The sequence below is a fragment of the Pezoporus wallicus genome, unplaced genomic scaffold (assembly GCF_028554395.1).
Source record: "Pezoporus wallicus isolate ANWC-B61680 ecotype Strahan unplaced genomic scaffold, APGP_CSIRO_Pwel_v1 contig_1035, whole genome shotgun sequence".
NCBI classification, from domain to species: Eukaryota; Metazoa; Chordata; class Aves; order Psittaciformes; family Psittacidae; genus Pezoporus; species Pezoporus wallicus.
The window spans coordinates 1,162,949-1,183,783 of NW_026636811.1; the positions used below are offsets into that span (position 1 = coordinate 1,162,949).

At 39.6% G+C, this 20,835-nt stretch overlaps 1 protein-coding gene across 7 annotated transcripts in view; it reads left to right on the forward strand.

Annotated features, from left to right (window-relative positions):
- Window positions 1-20,835, forward strand: part of BEND5 (BEN domain containing 5) — a 952,584-nt gene that overhangs the window by 486,513 nt on the left and 445,236 nt on the right. The window lies entirely within an intron of this gene.

Here is a 20,835-nt window from a genome sequence, read left to right on the forward strand (position 1 = left end):
ATTTATTTATTATTGATAACTGAAGATCTTGTTCCACAGGAGAGATATGCATATGCCCCCTTCCCTGTTCCCCCATGATCCTGCTATTTTGAGAGCTTGTTGATACACAGTTTGCAGGTGGCTCAGAAGATGAACCATGCAGAGTGTTTATTCTATCTCATGAAAAGGCCAGTGGCTCCTTGACTAATTCTTGTTGCATCCTTCATAACTGCTAGACCCCATTGTTGCTGTACTGTGACCTTCAATTATAGTGTGACTATTTTATTTTGCTTATTATTTTATTTTATTTATTTATTTATTTATTGGCCATACAAACCCAGTCTTAAGTACTATGCTCCCACTCAGAAAAGTGACCTCTATTTTGAGGCATAATACTTAAGACCAGACATTTGTAAGCACTAAAGATACATAATTAGATACTATTTTCTTTTTAGGGATTTATAGTGTTTCTCATCACTGTGATATATGTTTGCTTAAAAGTAATAGTTAATTTTAGTAGATAGTAATAGATAGTACTTCTGTAACAGGTAGTTATAATCTAGGTATATTTCTCTGTAAGTATATTACATATTATTCTTTGAATATATCTTCTCTGGAGTAAAAGCTGCACTGTCATCTTGGGTAGAAATATCCAGTCTACTTTTAAACATATCAGCAGGGAAATACATGGAGCAGAATGGATGGCAGCATGGACTGGAAAACTTGCTAACATCAGTATAGTATTTCCTCTAACAGGTTACAAATTATCCTGTTCTTATGCTGTTGAGAATGGGGAATAATACCTCTCAGAACTATCACTGCATATTTATTATCAAGTACTGCTGTAGATGGGTGATTTCCATAACCCTATTTATACCCCATGGAGTCAAAATCTAGTTTATCAGTGCATCTGTAATGAACATGTGAATGCTGTGGAGAGACAGGACAGTGGTGAAAACAAAGGAAAAAAGAAAAGGCAAATACTCTAAGCTTTGGGTGGTAAAATGCCAAATGACAACAGAATATTACATATTTTGTTAGCAGTGGTTTTCTATGAGTTCTTTAATGCTGGGAAATGGTATAAATAAGTATATGTGAGGGAGCAAGGATGAGGGGTTAAAAACAAGAAATGAGAAAAACAGGTTTGAAGAAGCAGATAGTTGCTTGAAAACTGTTTGTATGACATATGTACAGACACCTTAAGAGATCAAAATGGCTGTTGAAAGTGAAGCTCTAAATAGGAGCCTCTAAAGGAGGTTTTCTGCATGCCCAGATTTTCATGGCTGATTTCTCATTTCTATGCTATTTCTCGGAAAAGACTGTTGGGTGTCCGGACACACAGACGGGGTTGCTATGCATGCACAGTAAATCCAAAATGTCTGACAGGCACTGCTCTGACTGCAGGGAAATAACTGTACATTACGGGCTGGTTTGGAGGATGGGATTGCTTTTTTTCCAATTCATTGAACAAATGTGTTAAAGAATAAAGTGTGATGCTCTTGTGTTTCAGCAAAACTGCAGGGAAATCACATTTTTTCCCCTTTCTTGTCATCAACACATTTTCTTTATTCATGTAACAGTAGGTGTCATTCTTCTTTAATTATGCCCAGCTATCATATGTTGCTTTTATTTGTTGAGGATGTTAGTTTCAAGGAAAATAATTTAGACAGCTCCATTTTTCAGGCAACTATACACTAAATCCTGTGCTTACAAATTGCAATTAGATAAGAATTATTCTTTCCGCAATCAAATGTGGCAGTTTCTTACTGGAAAGTAATGATGAATCAAACTTATAGTGTAAAATGGGAAGATCAAAGCATTCAATGTAAATGTAATGAAGAAAATACACTTTTATGTCTTGGCATTTTAAATGTCCTCTGTTATATATCACTGTGGCAGCATACAATAGTATAAGTCTTTCTTTGGGAATGAATACAGATTAACACAGCCTCATTTTCTGTGTCAGATTTTACTTCTTACTCTGATGATATTTCTTCCCCCCCCACCCCACCATGTACCCCTCTCTTCCCACCCTCAGACCTCAAAAGTGCTTCAAACATGTTTAGCCAGCCAACAAGCCTTTGCTAAAGGGTTTTGTAGCCTTTGGTAATGACTTCTAATTTACGTGACTAATTATCCTGGAATAAATAGAGATGAGGTGCTTTAGGATAAGGCTAATCTGCATGTCTGCTGGAAGCTTGAATAGTGCATTTTATAAAGATACAAACCTCAGCAGTTCAATGAAATTAGGGTGTGACAAAAGGCAGGCAAATTCAAAATGAAGGCAAATACTTCTCTTCCTAAGCTGCTGCTGTTGGATGTCAGAAAGACACTGAAGGCATGTTATGAAAAGAAGCATCAGCCCTCATTCTGGAGTTTATTTTGAATTTACACTGAAGCTTGAACAGATTTTGCCTATATTGTTTACACAGATATAATTTCATACAAAATTGCATCATGATTTGCCTGTCACCATCCATCTTATCCCAATTGTATTGCCTTATTCTTTAAAACATAGCAGTTATCGATCTATGATCACCTCACCCCTACTTATGCCACAATTTAAAAGGCAGTGATGTATGTAATTATGTATATACATACAGCAAAGAACAATCTGAGCACAAAAAACTTAGTCTAATGTCTCACCACTCCAAGACGTTATGCCAGACACAACCAACTTATACTAGTAACAGAGGAAAGGTCTGAAAGAAAGGAAGTGTAACACACTTTCTGCTGAGCTGAGTGGTTCAGTTGTCAGAAGAGCTCTTGACTTCGAATCTTGACCTCCACAATGCTCTGCAGAACAGACATAAGTACTTTAGGAAGTTTAGTTTCATTTTCAAAAGTGATTTAAGGTTTCCATTTCTTTAGGATGCTTTAACAAAGTCAGCAGCGGATAGGTCCAGCATCGCTCTAAGCTAGAGGGACTTAGCTTATGTTCTGCGCTGTTCTGCACCCATTTTAGGTTCCTTAGCATCAGCTGCCCATGCTCACAGTTCCAAATGATTTTACAGCCACAGTTGGCTCTCACCTGCAGACTTAGAGGTGGGCAGTGCTAGGTTGCATCTGATCATGGGAACATGCATTTAATTCTTACTGTACAGGCTGTTAAGGTTAGCTGTTTTAACCACCTAATTTCTCAGTCCAAGATGTTAAAATAGGCCAGTCCTCCAGGATTTGCAAAATGGAAATATCAGCCTTGTGTTTAGGTAAGAAACCAAAATGTTGTGTTACTTGCTGGAATTGCTTTTGAAAACATGTCAGACCCTTTTAGGAGGCTACAATGCAGTGCTTAAGACATCCAGAGCTAACTTGCCCAGAGCGGGGAGGATGACAGATTATTCAATTCCCTTTTCAATTACTTAACCACAGGATCATCATTCTCCTTCACTCAAATTGTGGTGTATTGATTTCTGATGTGACTCAAATGATCTTAATTTTTAATAAAAAGTTAGTGTGATATTCACTTAATGTACATAAATCCAGGATAAGCTGCCTTTCGCAGGCAGGGTATTTAAACTGAAAGACCCCATAATACCTATATAATGTTTATAAGGAGCTCTCCCTGAGTTCACTTAACCAGCAACCCCTTCCTTAGTTTCCCCACAGGACAGCAGTAATGTAAAAGCCTTTGAGACCTAGATGAGAGAATTGTAACATAATGAACTTTTAAATTTCAGTAACCCTTAACAGAAACTGCTAAAAAGCTCCCATGGTATAGAATCAGAGTTTCGGAGTATCAGCTGATGTAAATTACAGGGAACTAAAAGAAAGAAATTAGCCAAAGCCTTTCATTCTTTCCTATCCAAGGCCAAATTCATATTAATAGGTCTAGGGTGCTGGTATGGGTAAATACTTCAGAACCTGCCTTAAATTGCTTGAAGGCTCAGCATATTGACCCCAAATTCCGTTTTAAGGAGAAGCATAGCAATAACCCAGGTGAACAGATTTCCCTTGGAAATCCCAGCCCCCAGTTAACTAAGGAATCAGGTGTAGCAGTTTTACTAATGCAATCTAAAATCACTGCCCTAAAGCAGGACAATGCGCCTTCCCAAGCGATCAGCATCCTTAGAAACCCTGTGTCCAGGTAAAAGCTTTTATACCCGCAATACCAGTAGTGATAAAAAATTTTTAGATGTTTTTCCATTTAATAGCTTAACTCTAACCTTGAGCTTCCATGGAAAAGCTACACAGTGAAACTTGGTCTGAGTATTAAAGGGAAATTTCTTGGGGACCTTCTGTTCTTTCTGGCTTGCTTCCCAGGAAGGGACTAATCAGTAAAAAGACATTCTTCACACTTATTCTTTGGCCTGTCTTTTGTGACCTATTTCCTTGACTAATCCTGTGATTTTTACCCCAGCCAATGCCAAATTGCATCTGTTTCTGGCTGCGCCTGGAAAGACCTGTGTCTCTTAGTTCCCAGATCTTGGGGGGAAATGTAGAATTTTGAGTGGTTTCTCTTGCTGCAAAGCACCATATAAGAAACTCCCAAATTTAGGAGCAGCAGCATTCTTTGTATTGGTAGATGAAGACTTCTGTGCAAATGAGGTCTTCCCTAAAAGATAAAATGTGATAAGGTCAGTCTGTGTTATTGATGTGAGGTTTGTAGGCCTGAAAGCAAAGAACCTCTTGTGAAAAACTTTTATGCTTATGATCTCTGATGCTTTTTATTTGTTACCAAAAGAGGGAGCCCTCACAGAATTATATATGCTTTAGCGATGTTTTTGCTTTTGTGATCTGCTCTTTAAAAGGCTTGGAATTAGGTTTTTGGTGTTTTCTTTTCTTAGAAAATGTGGAGCCTTTTTTTTGGATTAGAAGAAGATTGTGGCACAGATAATGTGAGCTGTGAGTTTTGCCCTCTTTGGTTTCACCGTGACATCAGGTCACAAAGAAAGGTTTTCATTTTCAGAGTAATACAGCTGGCTATCATGAAGTACATGATGTGGTTTCATTAAATACCATATTTTAGTGTTCAAATGTTAGAAATAACAGTCCTGCCAAACTGGATACCGGTTGGGCAATGAATTTATTTTAAATGATACGTGACTTTGTGTATCGTAATTTGGGCTCCGTGCTGCTTTCTGCTAATGTGAGCTGGAATTACCAAAACTGGTACCCGATTCACTTTTTAGCCATCCTAGAATGTGGCTTTTTTTTCTTCTGAAGGACAGTGCTTGGGAAGGATGAGTAGGACCTTACCAGTTTGCATGATGATGTAATGGGTAGATTAGTGCTGGGTTTATATGTAATCGCTTGTAGAGAGTTATTCAGTAACATTTGGAAGGACTTTGAGAACTGCACAACTTGCTACTGAGTTTTACCAGTGGAACAGGCTCAAAGGAGTGACAAAGTACAGGCACTTTTATTAGTGTTTCTCTTCAGGGGGGAAAGCCTTTGTCTCAGGTGTTGCAACTGAGACTGTAACAAATAATAAGTTTACCAGAGAGATTCTGTAAATGTTGATTCATGGTTCACCCTTATCTCTTTCTGAGCTTGAACTGGTTAAAGGAAACTCTGGCCAAGAGAAATTACAAATATTTTAGCTGATCTGTGTCATCTTTTCTGAACCTGTACTGTTCCCTAGACTAGTTTCCTTTTGAAGAATTTCTTTTCAACCTAATGGTTTCTATGACTCTGTGGCTCAAATAGCCCATCTGGTATTTTCTCTGTTTTGCACAGCAGCTCTCTTTTCCATTGGGATGCAGTCTGAGTGGATATGACAGTCCAGTATTTCTTATCTCCCCCAAATAAAAGCCCAACTTACAAAATGGGAGTGACTGCATGGGAGTTCAAAGCAAGTAATTGAGCAGTAGGATTTAAAAAATACTTTTATTTGATCATTTGAGATATTTTGTCTTACTATGTTTAAATGCAAATTCAGAGGCTGCAGCATGACCCAATTTAGGGAGATTTCGATGCTTAGAACCAGATTCCCAAAGATATATCAGTGTTTAAAAGGCATTTGGGTGCCTAATTCACTCCAAGGTCAGCTGTTCTTGAAAATGTCACATCCTAGCTCTTGGCAAGACTAGAGCTTTGTATAGCTACATGAAAGTAAAATCCCATTTACAAATGCATATTGATGATTCGTGGTTAATAGGTACTGTGTGAAGATTGCTGTGTGATTATTGTACCATAATAGCAGTGAGATTCAGAGTAAGTGCAAGGAGTAGAGTGTCTGAGATAGGAAGGATCGCATTTAGATGATAACTTTTCTTTCTGTTTCCCGTTATGTTCTAGTTGTCTTTGTGAACACTATTAGTATTCTCAGCACTGTACAGAAGCGTAGGGGAGACTTAAGGCAGGAGCTAAGTCGACTGCAATCAAACTATGTGATAAAACAGAGAAATTAACCCAAAAATAATTTTATGCTTTTTATTTAAAAGAAGAACATTCAGAGTGAAAACAGAAAATGGCCAAAATGGGTGTTTCTGACATTTTATGGATGCTCTGCATAGGTAGTGTGCCTCCAAATATTGGATGCTCCTATATACCATATGTGCTGCTATTCCAAAGCAATACAGCAGATGTTTTAGGTGATCAATTCAGAGCTCACTGGCTTTGTTTAGCTCTCCCCATTCCCAATTTTATATGATGTGAATGTGCCTGTCATTATAAGTAGAGGAACAGTGTCATATTTAAAAATCTGTGCATAATTCAAAGTTGACACAGTAGCAGTACTAAAACACTTCCTCACCTAGAAAATCTCATGTTCCTCAGAGTCCAAACCACCTAGTTAGGAAAAGCTGTGGCCAGTAAAATTTAGCTCTGTGCAGCTTGAATCAAAAGTTAACTAATTTTGGGGTTTAGGTTTATTGTATAAGGTGGATGAAAGTTGACAGTTCTGATTTCTTTGCCTATCAGAGGGCTGGGTGAGCTGGTTTGTTTGCTTATTTGTTTTCAAGAACAGTTTCATCTTATTTCTATGCAATCTCTTCCAAAGCCAGCTTCCTAATGGCATCTTCCTAATAGCACCTCTTTGTCCTCAGTTCTCTTAGCACTTTCTTTGCTTTTGCCCCTTGCTTTGCCAGCTCCTCGTACACGAAGTGCCTTTTCTACCCTAAGATCGTATCTGCTGTTTTGTTTTGTTTTTCCAAGGAGCTTTTTGATAATAATCCCCAGTGATTTTACTTAGTTTTCTGATCATGTGGTCTGGGAATCTATTCAGACTTCATTAAAAAGCTCATTTGAAAATACCGATTCTATTGTATTGTCTGCACTGTTTTGTTTATTTTGGAGATATTAAAAGCCTCGAACTCTCATATTTTTTCCAGTTGTAATATTGAGTACAGATATGCATCTGATAGCTAACACAGTAGAGAGACTCTCTTCTGGAGTGGTCTTTGGGGAATAAAGTAGCTGCCTGCTAACACCTGCCTGTCTCTGCGGAGACTGGGACTGGCAAGGCAAGGGCAGGCTGCAACCTGAACATGGAACTATGTTCTCAGTCTTGAAAATATTCTCCATCTTCAATACCCATAAGAAAAATTGCAGCTCACTGGGAACAGGACTGAACCTGACACCTAATTTTGCCACTATAAATTGGAACATTTACATTTGTGTTGGTCTTTAAAAAAAAAATCCCAAACAAACCACATAAAAAATACTGAGATATAGCTGACACTGTAGAGTTCAGGGTAAGAACGAGGATAAATTTTCCTCACACGTTGACCTATGGAAACTTTTGTTCACCTTTCCTGCAACTGTGAAATTGGTTTGAAATGATGGACTGATACTTCCTCATGAGTTACTCTTGACGTACCACAGCTCTTTTCCTAACTAAACAAAAGTTTCCTAACTAAAAAATAGAAAGCAAAATGCTTTTCCAAACACAGTGCGTAAATGTTGTTGTTAACATCTAGATTTTTAAGGCTAATATTCAATGGATGTTTGGAAACCTCTTGGATTTCTTCTAATAAATGAAGGAGATAAATGAAGGTAGTGAAAACAGTTTAAATACATAACTGTATTTTCTTGAAAACTGGAAGTTTCAGAGTGACTTACAAATTGGAGGTTTCAGATTATCCAGACAAACATATTCTTTGTGGAACTCAAAGAACAACTGGTTTGCAGTGGCTTCATGACATAGTTACTACATCCTTGTTTAAATGTTTGTTACACGTACACGAGTAAATCTCAGCTTTTGTCTTCTGGAGACCTGATTCCAAGACATATGATTTGCCTTCAGTGACTGTCTCAACAAGGGGAACTGGGGAAGCTCACCCTTTGGTTGGACTGAAGCCCTTAGCAATGGCACGCTGGTGATGCAGAATTAGTAGTTTCATGTCAAAATTAGCTAACAGGGCATTCGTGCTCCCCCTGATGTCCCTGTGCTTGAGGTGTTGCTCAGAACCGTCTTTTATTTGTCAGTCACCATGCAGATTTTTCACAAGTGTTTGTTCTGCACATTTTAACCACTATTAGATATATATCAGGTAGCAGGTCCCCAAGGAATTGCTTATAGAACAACTGTAAAACAGTGATAATTTGAAACAGTTAGCAATGAGGCTAATGAAAAGAGATTTTCAGACTTCTTATTTCTGTTCAGTGTAAGGGACAAATGTTATTCCCTATCTTATTAGTAAGAATAACCTGACATGGACTGAAGAAAGGAACTAAACAGTCACAACAGGTTGGCATCATTTTCTTGCACACATCACCATTTAAGGCTACTCTTGGGCAAGCTAAGGCATCTCAGTGATTTTGATGAACCAAACTTTTATTTTTCCTTTACTATAGCGTGATATATATGCTATATATAGCTCTCTTCAACTATTGTGAATTAAAATGCCTCTGGAATGGTTTTCACAGTTTGAAGCACCTGGGTGAAGGCTTTGGGCTAAAATGTCAGATTTTAAAAGTGAGATAAAAATGTTCCAGTTTGGATGTATAAAGCTAAAAGCTACCTTGGTTCCAGTAGCCTCCATTTTACTGCTTTTATTAACAATTCCAGAGACACCAACCATAGATTAAACAGGAATTGCACTAGATAGTGTGCAAAGACAGAGTGACCCTGGAAATGGCTGTAAGGAATCCCGACACTGCCCTGTTGGTTTGTGGGAGTTTTGACACAGGTTGCAGCCTGAGTGGACCTCATTCTAAGTTCTGTAGCTCAAGAAGTTCAGATATAGGGATGTAAGTAATTATTTTAGCATGTGCCGTAGAAAACTGCAACAAAATTGCTTCAGAAACAAATGAGAAATTGTTTAGTCTGTTTGGAAAGTAAGATTATTTCTTTTTACCTCTGGGATAGCTCATGCGCATTGCTGCTATTTGACTTCTCCAGATAGTGCTTTCACGGGCTGTAATTAAGTATGCAGTTTTCAGAAGAATGAAGATTGGGATGCTCTGAAACATTTGTTAAGTGAATATGACAGGCAGTGGTCTGGTTTGGGGAAAAAAATAAATTGATTTTTTTGAGCAATAGGAAAAACTAACTCACTGGTATGGATTGTGAAAGGAAACAGGTTCAAACTGAAATTAGATGAAAAGCTTGAAATTAGATGAGATCACAAAAGTCAGACATGTAAATTTATGTATTTGTCCATACATGCTAGATTCTAATTTAACTTCTCACTATTATTTTGATTGTGTTGTCTTGGCTTATATACAGTAAACAAGGAACTTTGCACAGTATGGCAGGGGGGCAAGATTTTCAGTTAAAGTAATCCTCCTAAATTAAATGTGAAAACAGTTATTTTCCCTGTCACTCCTGCCTGTGCCTGTTGCAGTGTTTGGCTGTAACAGTGCCTAACCAGCCAGAGCAGGAGGGGTGGAATTAGTTGTCTCCTTGCCACAAAAGAAGAAATACTGATTTTGTCCAGCTGTTGGGCAAGTTTTTGGATTCGGTTGTTTCCTGTCTTATTGGTTTACGTTCCCATAATATTAGCAGTTTGTAAATGTAGGTGAAACCGGGCTACAGCACTTCTGCTGGATGGAGGAAATGGGGAAATAAGGAAAGAGATAAAGTGAATGTGTCGGGACTGGAAGGCCAGTAAATTTTGAGCTGAAGATTGAAAAATGAAATTATCCAGTCTGGTGCGTTGGAAATCAGTTCCATTGACTCCCCTCACACTGATTTCCTTTGGCTCCTTACAGAGATACTGCTTTAACTAGGAAATGCATATGCTGCCATGTTTCTGTTGGAGACAAAATTGTAGCTTGGTCTTTGATAGGTGTGATAATTTTGAGTACTTCCAAGATTTCTCTTGTGTATCTCCAATACTTAGTCTGTATCAATGGCATGCCTATAGTTTTATAAGCATTTACTTCTCTATGTACAATGCAGAAGTTAACAGAAATCTCGATACCTACACACCTGCATAAACATTCCTGACTGTTTATATGCATCTATGATTTTATATACATATATGCAATATATTTATGTGTGTACGTATATGCAATTATAGTAACAGTAAGAGCAAACCTAACTTTCAGAACAGTAAGCTCTGTCTTTTCTGCTTGAATGACTGGATGAATGGAGCTGTAGGTGTGAGACTGGTAGCTTTGAAACTGAATGGTGATGACACAAATGGAAATCACTACAGAAGGATTTTGGAGATGATACAGCCTGTAGATCTCATGCACACCATTTTGCAGTCACAAAGTTCTCCTAACATTTACTCTGCTTTGTGTTATACAGGAAGCTTAGGTAGTTAGGCTTACAGGCTTTGCTTATAGAGCTGAATGTTGAAGTTTCTGAAATGTTTGAATATGAGATGCCAGAAATACAACCTATTATTAAGGCTTTCTTCTAAATAAAACTCCATGCATTACTATTCTATATGAGTCACCTGGTTGCCTTTAAATATTGGCATCTTTGAGTGGAAGGGGAATATATTCTGAGTGTTTGCAGAATACTTTCCGCCACTGAAAATTGCTGTGCTGTGGTCTCACACAGCTCACCTGCATCTCAGGCAAAATTGAACATCTTAAGAGAAAATAACACTTGAGATAAACACAACCAGATAATTCCCACAAAATCAGAAGCAAAGGCAGGGAGTTTTTGGAGGGAGGGTGGAGTGGGGGGGGATTTAGGCCATAGGGAGTCAGAGAAAAATAGCAACTAGAGAGGTTGTGTTCTCTCATGTTTATTTTCACATCACAGCTGAATCACAGGGACTTTTTAACATAAAAGTTTTAAGTTTTATGCATGAAAATGCAGTCATTTGGGGGAAAATTTATATTCAGGAGGAATTTACTCTTGTGTCGCATAGAATCATAGAATAGTTAGGGTTGGAAAGGACCTTAAGATCATCCAGTTCCAACCCCCGTGCCATGGGCAGGGACACCTCACACTAAACCATGTCACTCAAGGCTCTGTCCAACCTGGCCTTGAGCACTGTCAGGGGTGGACCATTCACAACTTCCTTAGGTGACCCATTCCAGTGCCTCACCACCCTCACAGTAGAGAACTTCTTCCTTATATGCAATCTAAACTTCCCCTGTTTAAGTTTTAACCTGTTACCCCTTGTTCTATCACTACAGTCTCTAATGAAGAGTCCCTCCCCAGCATCCCTATAGCCCCCCTTCAGATACTGGAAGGCTGCTATGAACTCTCCATGCAGCCTTCTTTTTTCTTTTTCTCTTCCTTTGTATGTGTTTTTCTTCCTTCCATTTGTATTATTATCACAGAATCACGGAATGGTTGAGGCTAGAAGGGACCACCACAGGTCATATAGTCCAACATCGCTGCTCAAGCAGGGTCATCTAAAGTACGTTGCTCAGGATTGTCTCCAGATGGCTTTTGAATATCTTCAGGAAGGAGACTCCACAATGGTTGTCCACAGTGGGCAACCCATTCCGATGTTCAGACACCCTCACAGTAAATAAGTTCTTCCTTACGTTCAGGTGAAATTTCCTGTGTTTCAATTTATGCTCATTGCTTCTCATCCTATCTCATGGCACCACCTAGAAAAGTCTGGCCCTATCCTCTTGGCACCCTCATTTCAGATTCTTACATGCAACGATCAGAATTCCCCTGAGCCTTGTCTTCTCCAGGCTGAACAGGCCCTGCTCCCTCAGCCCTTCCTCATAAGAGAGATGCTCCAGACCCTTAATCATTCTAGTAGCCCTTTGCTGGACTTGCTCCAGGATCAGCGTGTCGCTCCTGCACTGGAGAGCCCAGAACTAGATGGAGGACTCCAGGTGAGGCCTCAGTAGGGCTGACTAGACAAGGGGGATTATCTCCCTCAGCCAGGTGGTAATGCTTTTCCTAATGCAGCCCAGGAGACCATTGGCCTTCTTGGCCACAAGGCCACATTGCTGGCTCATGGACAAATTGCTGTCCAACAGAACCCCCAGTCCTTCTCTACAGAGTCAGGTGCTTCTCTATGCAGCAGGTCAGCCCCAACCTATGTTGGTGCATGGGGATATTCCTCCCTAGGTGCAGTACCCTACACTTGCTTTTGCTGAATTTCAAAAGGTTCCCCTCTCCTCATTTCTACAGCTGTTCTAGATCCTTCTGAATGATGCATGCTGGAGCATCAGCCACTCCTTCCAGTTTTGTATCGTCAGCAAACTTGCTGAGGAGGCAGCCTATCCCTTCTTCATTCAAGTCATTGGACCCAGTATTGACCCTTGGAGGACAATACTAGTTAAAGGTCTCCAACTAGACTCTGTGCCACTGACCACAACCCTTTGAGAGCTGCTATTCAGCCAGTTCTCAATTCACCTCACCATCTGTTTATTCATCCTACACTTCCAGTGCTTGCCTATGAGGATGTCATGGAAGACAGTGTTGAAAGCCTTGCTGAAGTCCAGGGAGAGAACATCTGCTGCTCATCTACCCAGCCCCTTGCCCCATCATATAAGGCAATCAGGTTGCTTAAATTTCCCTTTGGTGAATACATGCTGATTACTCCTGATCACCTTCCATGTACATGCATCCTGATGGTATGAAACCACAAGAGTCCTGTTCCTTAAAAGTTTATCGAAGATATTTCTTTTGACTGTGCTCAGGTGTATTAGGCAGTGGATCATGTCAGTGCTGTAATTTAGAGCTTTGTTTTCTCATTAAGTGCTGCCTTAAGCAGAATTCTAATACAGAGCAGAAGCCAAACCAAGTGCAAACACATGCTGCTCCCCAGACAAGAAGGTATTTAACTTCTTACAAAGGACTCTTCTAGTGAGAAAAACTTCTTATGTTTCAGAAACCTTCTCTCAAAGTTCCAGGTTTTGTTTTGTTTTGTTTTTTCCCTTTTCATAGAGTTACATTTTTTTCAAAACAGTATTTTCTTTGAGCCCAAGTCAACCTTCTCACCATCAGTGTGCTGGCTATTCTGGCATGTTAAATTAGTTAACATGGAGAGCATAGGACAACTGCTACTAGCTGGTAGCTAACCTACAGGTTGGATGTGGAGGTTGGTACTTAGCTCCCAGTTTCAATAAATATTACATGAGTTATACACACAAAAAGAAGGTTTGTGAGAAATGTCCTGCTGGTCAGAGCGCTCATAGCTGAATGTAAGCAGCTGAAGTTCAGTCTCAAGGTCCAAATGGGGGACAGCAGGGTTATAAATCTCTGGATTTGTGCCTCATTTACTGTGTGATCACAGGCCTCTACAACTGCATGTTTAGTTTTAAAATTGCATATGTTGGGGGTTAATCTGTCTTGTCTGTTATCTAAAATAGTCCATAAACAGTGGCTAGGTAGTCAATATCCCATTACTGGTATAGGTAGATATGTTTTATTTCTAATTAAACATCATTGAACACTGTTCCTTACCCCCCCCCCCAAATGGTGGACTTTCCAAGTTCATAATAGCTTTCAGTAATGCTGCTCCTTTCCATCCTAAGACTTAACATGAGACAGGAATTCACAACTAAAGAATGGCTGCGCAGTGCCTAAAGCCATCTGCATGGTGTATAGAGTTTGGTTGTTAATGGCACTGTGTGTGGTCTGTATAGCTTTACCTGTCCTTGTTTACTATTTTCTTTGAAATAAATAACATTTAAAGAGAAGAGTTTATTAGCTCCTGCTGCTTACTATGTTCTTTAAGACATAATCTGCTGTTTGTGGCACTAAAGTAATCTCTATAGGCATTAAGTAATTGATGTCACAAGCACAGGATTATAACCACAGCTCCGCAATTTGCATCATAATACAACAAACTATGAAAAACTTGCATGGTGGTTTGTTACCAAAACAAACCCTTTAAAATGCTGAGCTAAACTGTGGAATGAGTAGATCCTGAGCCCTTGCTGTGTAAGTACATATGCTTCATTTAAAACATGCACATAGCCACAGCCACCTTTTGGATTGTGAAACTACAAAGAGGCTTGATTCCAACCTGGAGGTGGTGTCAGACCATGGAGAAATGGGCTTTATTCTTTTCCTTCATTTCTTGCAGACTCAGAGCTTTTTTAGGAAGAGTAAAGTATTGCCTACATCATCCATTCTTTCTCCCCAGTCTTTACTGGAGCACAAATACCAGTGTTTGTGCATGTACTCCATATACTTGCATACTCTACACAGGCTGCAGAGTGACTAGACCACTGGCTACCTGTGCATCAATTTGCCTCAGTATTTGAGGCTTGAATTTACAAGAATAGAAGCCTATGAAACTGAGAGCTCTGAGTCTATTTGGTCAGTTGTGTTCAATGAAGGGATTGGATTTGCTTGCCCGTATTTTGACTTAGGTTAAAAAGAGACTGTTTTTAACTAATCAAGGATGTCCTTTGCATGCATGTCTGAGAAGATGCACTGTATATGCAGAGTATATATCATCAAATCATAAAGTTGCTGTGAATCTCCCTTCATGTGGCTTAACTGAGGTGCATAAGGACAGTTATTTTACAGATGCAGAAGGACAGAAAGAAGCTTCTTTCTGTCATCATAACTCTCACTGCTGAAGTTAAGCATCAGTTCATTCCAAAGCAGTTTGTTCTTCCTCTCTTTCTTTCCAGAGATAAGAGAGTCTTAAAAACTTTCCGGCGTGATTGTAAATATTTATAGTGGACTGATGGGCTTTTCTTTGGTTCCTAGTGGTTCAGTAAGAATCTGGATACTATCTTTATGAATGCTGTATATGTAAATAAGGCAACCTATAGATAGAGCACCAGCAGATGTCACTCAAGAATATGTGGAACAGACTGTGAATTTACGTGACCAATAAAGCTGAGCGTGCACATTGCAGATGGCCTCTGCTGCACAGAACTCGGGTTGCTCAGCCTCCCATGGCTGGTGCTTTGGGCACCAATCTACTGCTTTTGGTAGTAATCTGCACACCAAGGCTTTGGGGCTGTGACCTACTACTACATCCATACATACTACATACATATATATTACAGAGTGCTTGCGTGTCTGCCCAAAGACACCTTGCATGGCTTTTCAATTTTTTCTTAACCTTCATTGTAATAATGTTCTTTCCAAATAGCTTTTGAGCTCAATAGGACTGTAAGAAGATACTGCATGAGTCTTGTGTTCTTAGGATGAATAGTCAAACCAAGGGAGAAGGAGAGGTCTTGGGTACTTGCTTAGCAGTTTCTGAATAATGAAGTATCATGTACCCTTGGCACTTAGAGGTTTTGGGAAGAAATATGCAGGTGTCAGATATTAAGTAGAAGAATATGTGGACTGTAAGGATGAGTAAAGTAGCTTAATGGTTTGGCACTACCTGTGATCGTTTGGGACTTGGTTTTGACTCTAAACCAGAACTGAGTTGGCAAATATTGCAACAATCAGATGTCTGTAGAGGTCACAGTTAAAATGGTTTTAAATGCTCATTATAGCTCTTAGCATGAGCGATAATATATCCCAAACCACTTTATAAACGTTCTTCCACACCTATATTATCAATAATTGACTCCACAGAGGAGGCTACAGCAGATGCAATTTACTAAAATCTCAGTCAAGTGTCAACAAGCTGACTGGTTCGTTTTATCATTATAGCAGGAAACTTTAGCAGCTAATCATAAAGGAAGTATAAAATGTGAGATTTTGCTTCATTATAAGAACAAAAGCCTGTGATTTCAGGATAGAAAGAAGAGTATTGCTTGGCATAACATTGTTTAAAACAAACAAGCAAACAATATAGCAGCAGCTTTAAATCATTGAATTATCTATTTTAACAGGATTTGAATTAGTATCTTATTAGGGTGATTACTTAAATTGAGAGTACAAGTAGGGAAACTTGCATTTGAGAAACTGGACAGGTGTGAAGCCCTCCCTCAGTTATATTTACTTTTTTCGAACACCTTCCTTTAAGGCTTCATTAGAAAGTTTTTCCAGATGTTGATTAGCCCTGAATATTTCTTAAAATGTCCAACAACAAACAACTAAAAGAAGGTTTACATTCCTCTCTCACAGGGGCATCTTTCGCATAGGATTAGAAAACACTGAGGTGCACAGCTTGTCACCCTTGTACTCTCAGGTAGCGATGCACAAAGATGGGGCACAAACTTTATCCTCGCCCTCTCTGCACCTTCTCCCTCTACTCTACTGTAAATCCCTCCAGTGCAAAACCAAGGAGGCTTATGGTGATGCTTGTGGGCAGTCGTGTTGTGCCATCCACAGCATGTCAATGTGCACACTTGGATCTCTTTGATCTTTTTCTGAACTTTTGAGTGCTTTCATGACATGTTAGAGAATAGCTTTCAAAAGCATTGATGTTACAGAGAGTAGCAATAATAAAGGCCATAGAAATGTGAAATTCAGCCTTCAATACATACTCAGCTTTATTTTGTGAGGCTTTATATTGTGAGAAGATCCACTGGTTTCAATTACTCTTATGTCAACACAGTCCATTTATAGAAAAGAAGAGCTAATTTGGAAGTTAAAAGGAAAAGGCACAATTAGTAACTATTTGTGGCAAAGATTCCAGGAAAAAGAAGGGAAAAAGTCATGCACTTGATTTCAAATTTTAACCTGTTCAAACCACATTAAAATTGGATGGAAGAGATCAATAGCAGAGACTAGGCTGGGTAAAATACATTTAAGCAGACAAAGTCCTGCTGTGGTCCCAGAGATTCAATTCCACCAGCATGAGATGTTGGTGAGAAGCCAGCCTTTGGGTTCATAACTGCAGAACATATTGCCCACAGAGTGAAGGCAGTGAAATGGCACAAACTCAAAAGAGTTTTCTAAAGCTAAAGTTAACTCACCTCTGACCTTAGGACTTTTATATGGTGACTTAGAGCAAGGCAGGTATGAATGCCCTTGTGGTCTAGAGAAGCCCCTGCCAGAGCATGCTGTCTCCTGGGACATGGGTGCATGGGTCTGCTGAAGGAGCTTCCAGCACATCAGCCTCATGTAAGCAATACCTGGGTATCTGGCTGGTACCTCCAGCTCTGCTTACCAGTTATGCTGGATACTGAGGACTTGGAGATGATGTGCTGGGACAGAAGGCAGGGGTACGGATATCTTTCAGATTCTGGCTGGAGGAGGAGTGTAGGAGTGGGAAGACGACTTTATAATTGCCTTTTTTTATCACTCTTTCTGACTATATTGACTTTATACTTGACATAGCTTTGGCTGGCAAGTGAGGCCCAGATACATTCGGAATTAGATATGACTCGGTTCATTCTTACATGAGAAGAAAATCATCGGTTGCTACAGAAACAGCTCCATATCAGTCTCATGGGGCATCTTTGCATCTGGCTTTTTCTCCTTCTCTTTTGCTAATATGTAGATAAGAGTCGAAGCAGTGCAGCACATCCCACATCTATATAAGGTTGGAGGAACTCTGCAGAGAGCAAAGTGTGAAAGAACATCTCTTAGATAAGCTAAACTTAAATGAATGAGTTAATTTACATCCCCCTACAATTTATTTCTTTTTCTTTTTATTTTTTTTTTTTTTAGTTTTGCAACTTTAGCTGAGTTAATTGAGGTGAAAATTAAATGACACCAGTCAGCAAATATGTTAAAGACCACCAGCATCAAGGAAGAGAGAGGAGTTACTCAGGAGTTACTAAGAAAAATTTAGGAAATGATCCAAGGGGTGAGTTAGAATGTCTGTCAAGAAAATTGCATATTGCAGTGGAATAATAATCCAGATTTAACTTTCAGGCAAGTTGTTTAACTTGATAAATTAAGGAATTAGTTAAAACTAAGTGTATATTATAGGTGAACAGGGACCATTCTGCACACTTCAGACCAGCTCACCAGCGCCGTTTTAACTGGTTTTCTAAAATGTAATGAATTCTTGATGCTTAGTAGATTAATATTTATTGAGTGAATCAATGCTTAATTTATTAAAAATTTGCCTTCCTTGTATTTTAATATGATTTGTTACTCATCAGTGCTTACTGCATTAATTAAAGATTGTGTTAATTTTGTGCAAACGAACAGGATCTGCTGCAGGTTTGCTGCAGAGCCCTAATCCACTGCAGGGATGTTGCCTCTGGCTAGTACCAAGGATAGAAAACTGCGAGGTGGGAAGCTGGTGTGAATCACCACTGGCCTCTTCCTGCCGTTGGGCTTTCAAATAGCTGAAAGTGAAAATGAGGATGCTGCCCCTTAAGGGTAGGACAGGATTATAGCAATAGAGAGGCTGTGGTAATGCAGAGGATCATTCAGTTTGCCTCTTATTAATTACGGCTGATGCTGTGGAAATCATTTTCGTGTTTCTCATGGAACACCTTTTTGACAATGTAGGTGAAACGCAGCCTTAGTAATACAGCAAACTGTCACCTCTTACCTGACCAGAGACGATAGCCATTACATTTCACTGCTCAGGTTTTAGGTAATTCTTGGGGCAGTAGGTTACCTGAATATTGGGATAGTCCCGCGCATCTCTGCAGGGGCAGGTGTTTGAGAAGTGGAAAATTACTAAAGGCAGAACACAAAGAAGCCAGACATCTTGTGAGATGAGCCTTTCGAGAAAGCTGTCAAAACAGGGAGAGGGTGAGCATGCTGGAAGGGGCCAACAGCTGCAATTTGCATCTTTCCGCACTGAAGGGAGAAGTGAATATATAAAGCCCCACAGCCATGATACTTCTGAAGAAATTATTTTATTAATCTTTGTGACACTTGTAACGTCTCTCTTTTTAAATTCAAATTCTGCTGCTTTTATAGCTACCCATAAGCGTGTCTGTATGGGTTTTCTTTAAAAAATCCATCTAGTTACTAGGCTGCCTGCATCCAGCTGAGCCCTGGAAACGGCAGAGAGCTGGCCCCTGAGATCTGAGAGCAGGCTTAAATTTCTGGAAAGTGATTGGATCCATAATTAGTGCATTTTTGCATGTTTAAATGCACAGTTCTGGAATGCACTTTGTTGTTTCCTTCTCTCCAGGGCTTGGGCGAGTGTGCACAAACTTCCCTTGCTGAGCCAAAGGAGAGAAAATTCTTCAAGGTCCACTGAAGGTTAGAGCAGAGAAATATTTTCTCTCTCAGTGCACTGGGCAGGCAGCTACCACCGTGCTCCAGCCTGGAGCACTGGGGTGGAGCCAGTGCCAAGAACCTGGTGGCATTTCAAATCCCTTGCAGCACTTAGGTGTTAGATGCAAAAGATCAGTGCTGCTCCACTTGAAGTCAGAGAAATAACTTGAGCTTAAAGTTCAACGTATGCACAAAGATTTCCTGGATCTGGAGTTTAATTTGTTTTTCCAAAGCCAGCTTGAAGGCAGAGTCCAAACAGGTAAAAAGTTATAAACTGAACATTTGACATGTACCAATTTCATTGTATTTCCCATTTTGTTTAGCCTACTCTATATGCTTTTGCTTTCCTACAGGATCAAGTTAAGCTGTTTCAGGTTTTATTTAATGTTTGTTTTTACTCTAGTTAATAGACTCAAGTCAGGACTGGGGGCCACTTGAGCTACGTGCCTTTCTCTCTATTCCAAATCTCTATGTTTTGCAACCTTCTTTGATGATATTTATATTCCAGCTTTTTTCCCCAGTAGAGAAGCTTTCACAGAGTATAGGTTTTGGATATATATTTTCTTCTCTAGCTGTTCATTAGATATACAGCATTTGGAGTTCCAGTTGTGCTGAGAAATCCAAGCAAAGCTTTTGGCCCAGTGGGTGCTAAGCCGTGGCATTTCATAGCTTTGTACATATAAATCAGGATTAAGGCAGAGATTCTCTATAAAATTTAGCTCATTAGGAGATATTTTGTCTTATGGCTCCCACTGGGGTGGTGGGTCCTTTGCTTATTTTGCCTTATTGCTCCCTGGGAACGGATGGTGGGGCGAGCAGACCCTACAGTGCAGAGACAGCATTTCTGAGTGGTTCCTGTCAAGGTAAACCAAGGCAGCAGCAGGGCCTTCTGTTCCCTTATGCCATTACCCTGGCACACCTGGAAAAAGGCTTGGCATAGACTGGCCTTAGTGTTTTATAATAAAGCAAATGTGATCAAGCACACTGCTAAAGTCATATTCAGGATGACTTAGCAGAGTTAAAGGAATAAGGAGTGCCTATGAAAACAGGCAGGAATGCATTTTCTCCCAAATATGATTTGTGTTGTACAAGAGTTAAAGTACTGAAGGCCAGGAAGGTTTCAAAAATGGGTTTTTTTTCAGCCTGACATCCCAATCAGCAGGCCACATTCACTGTTGGGCATATAGCTGAAGTATATTCAGTGGATGATCAACTGTGTCCATATACTTTAGCCAGTGAAGCTTTACTTATAAAGAAATTATGGGTTCGGAAAGGAGTTTCATCAGTCATAATTTCCAAGGAAGAGCTTTCACAGTAGGGGATACCATGTTAATGTTTCCTCCTCAAGGACTTTCAGCTGTCACCCAGGGAATACAGTGAATGCGGTGATGAGAATTAGATTAGAAAAAGATCAATAGGGCTGACAATAAATGAAAGTAACACAGACATTATTGAGCAAATTAGGGAAGAGAAATTAGACTGGACAGTATAATCTTCAATGCTAGCTAGACACACTAACGTTGGGCAAAGTTAGGGAG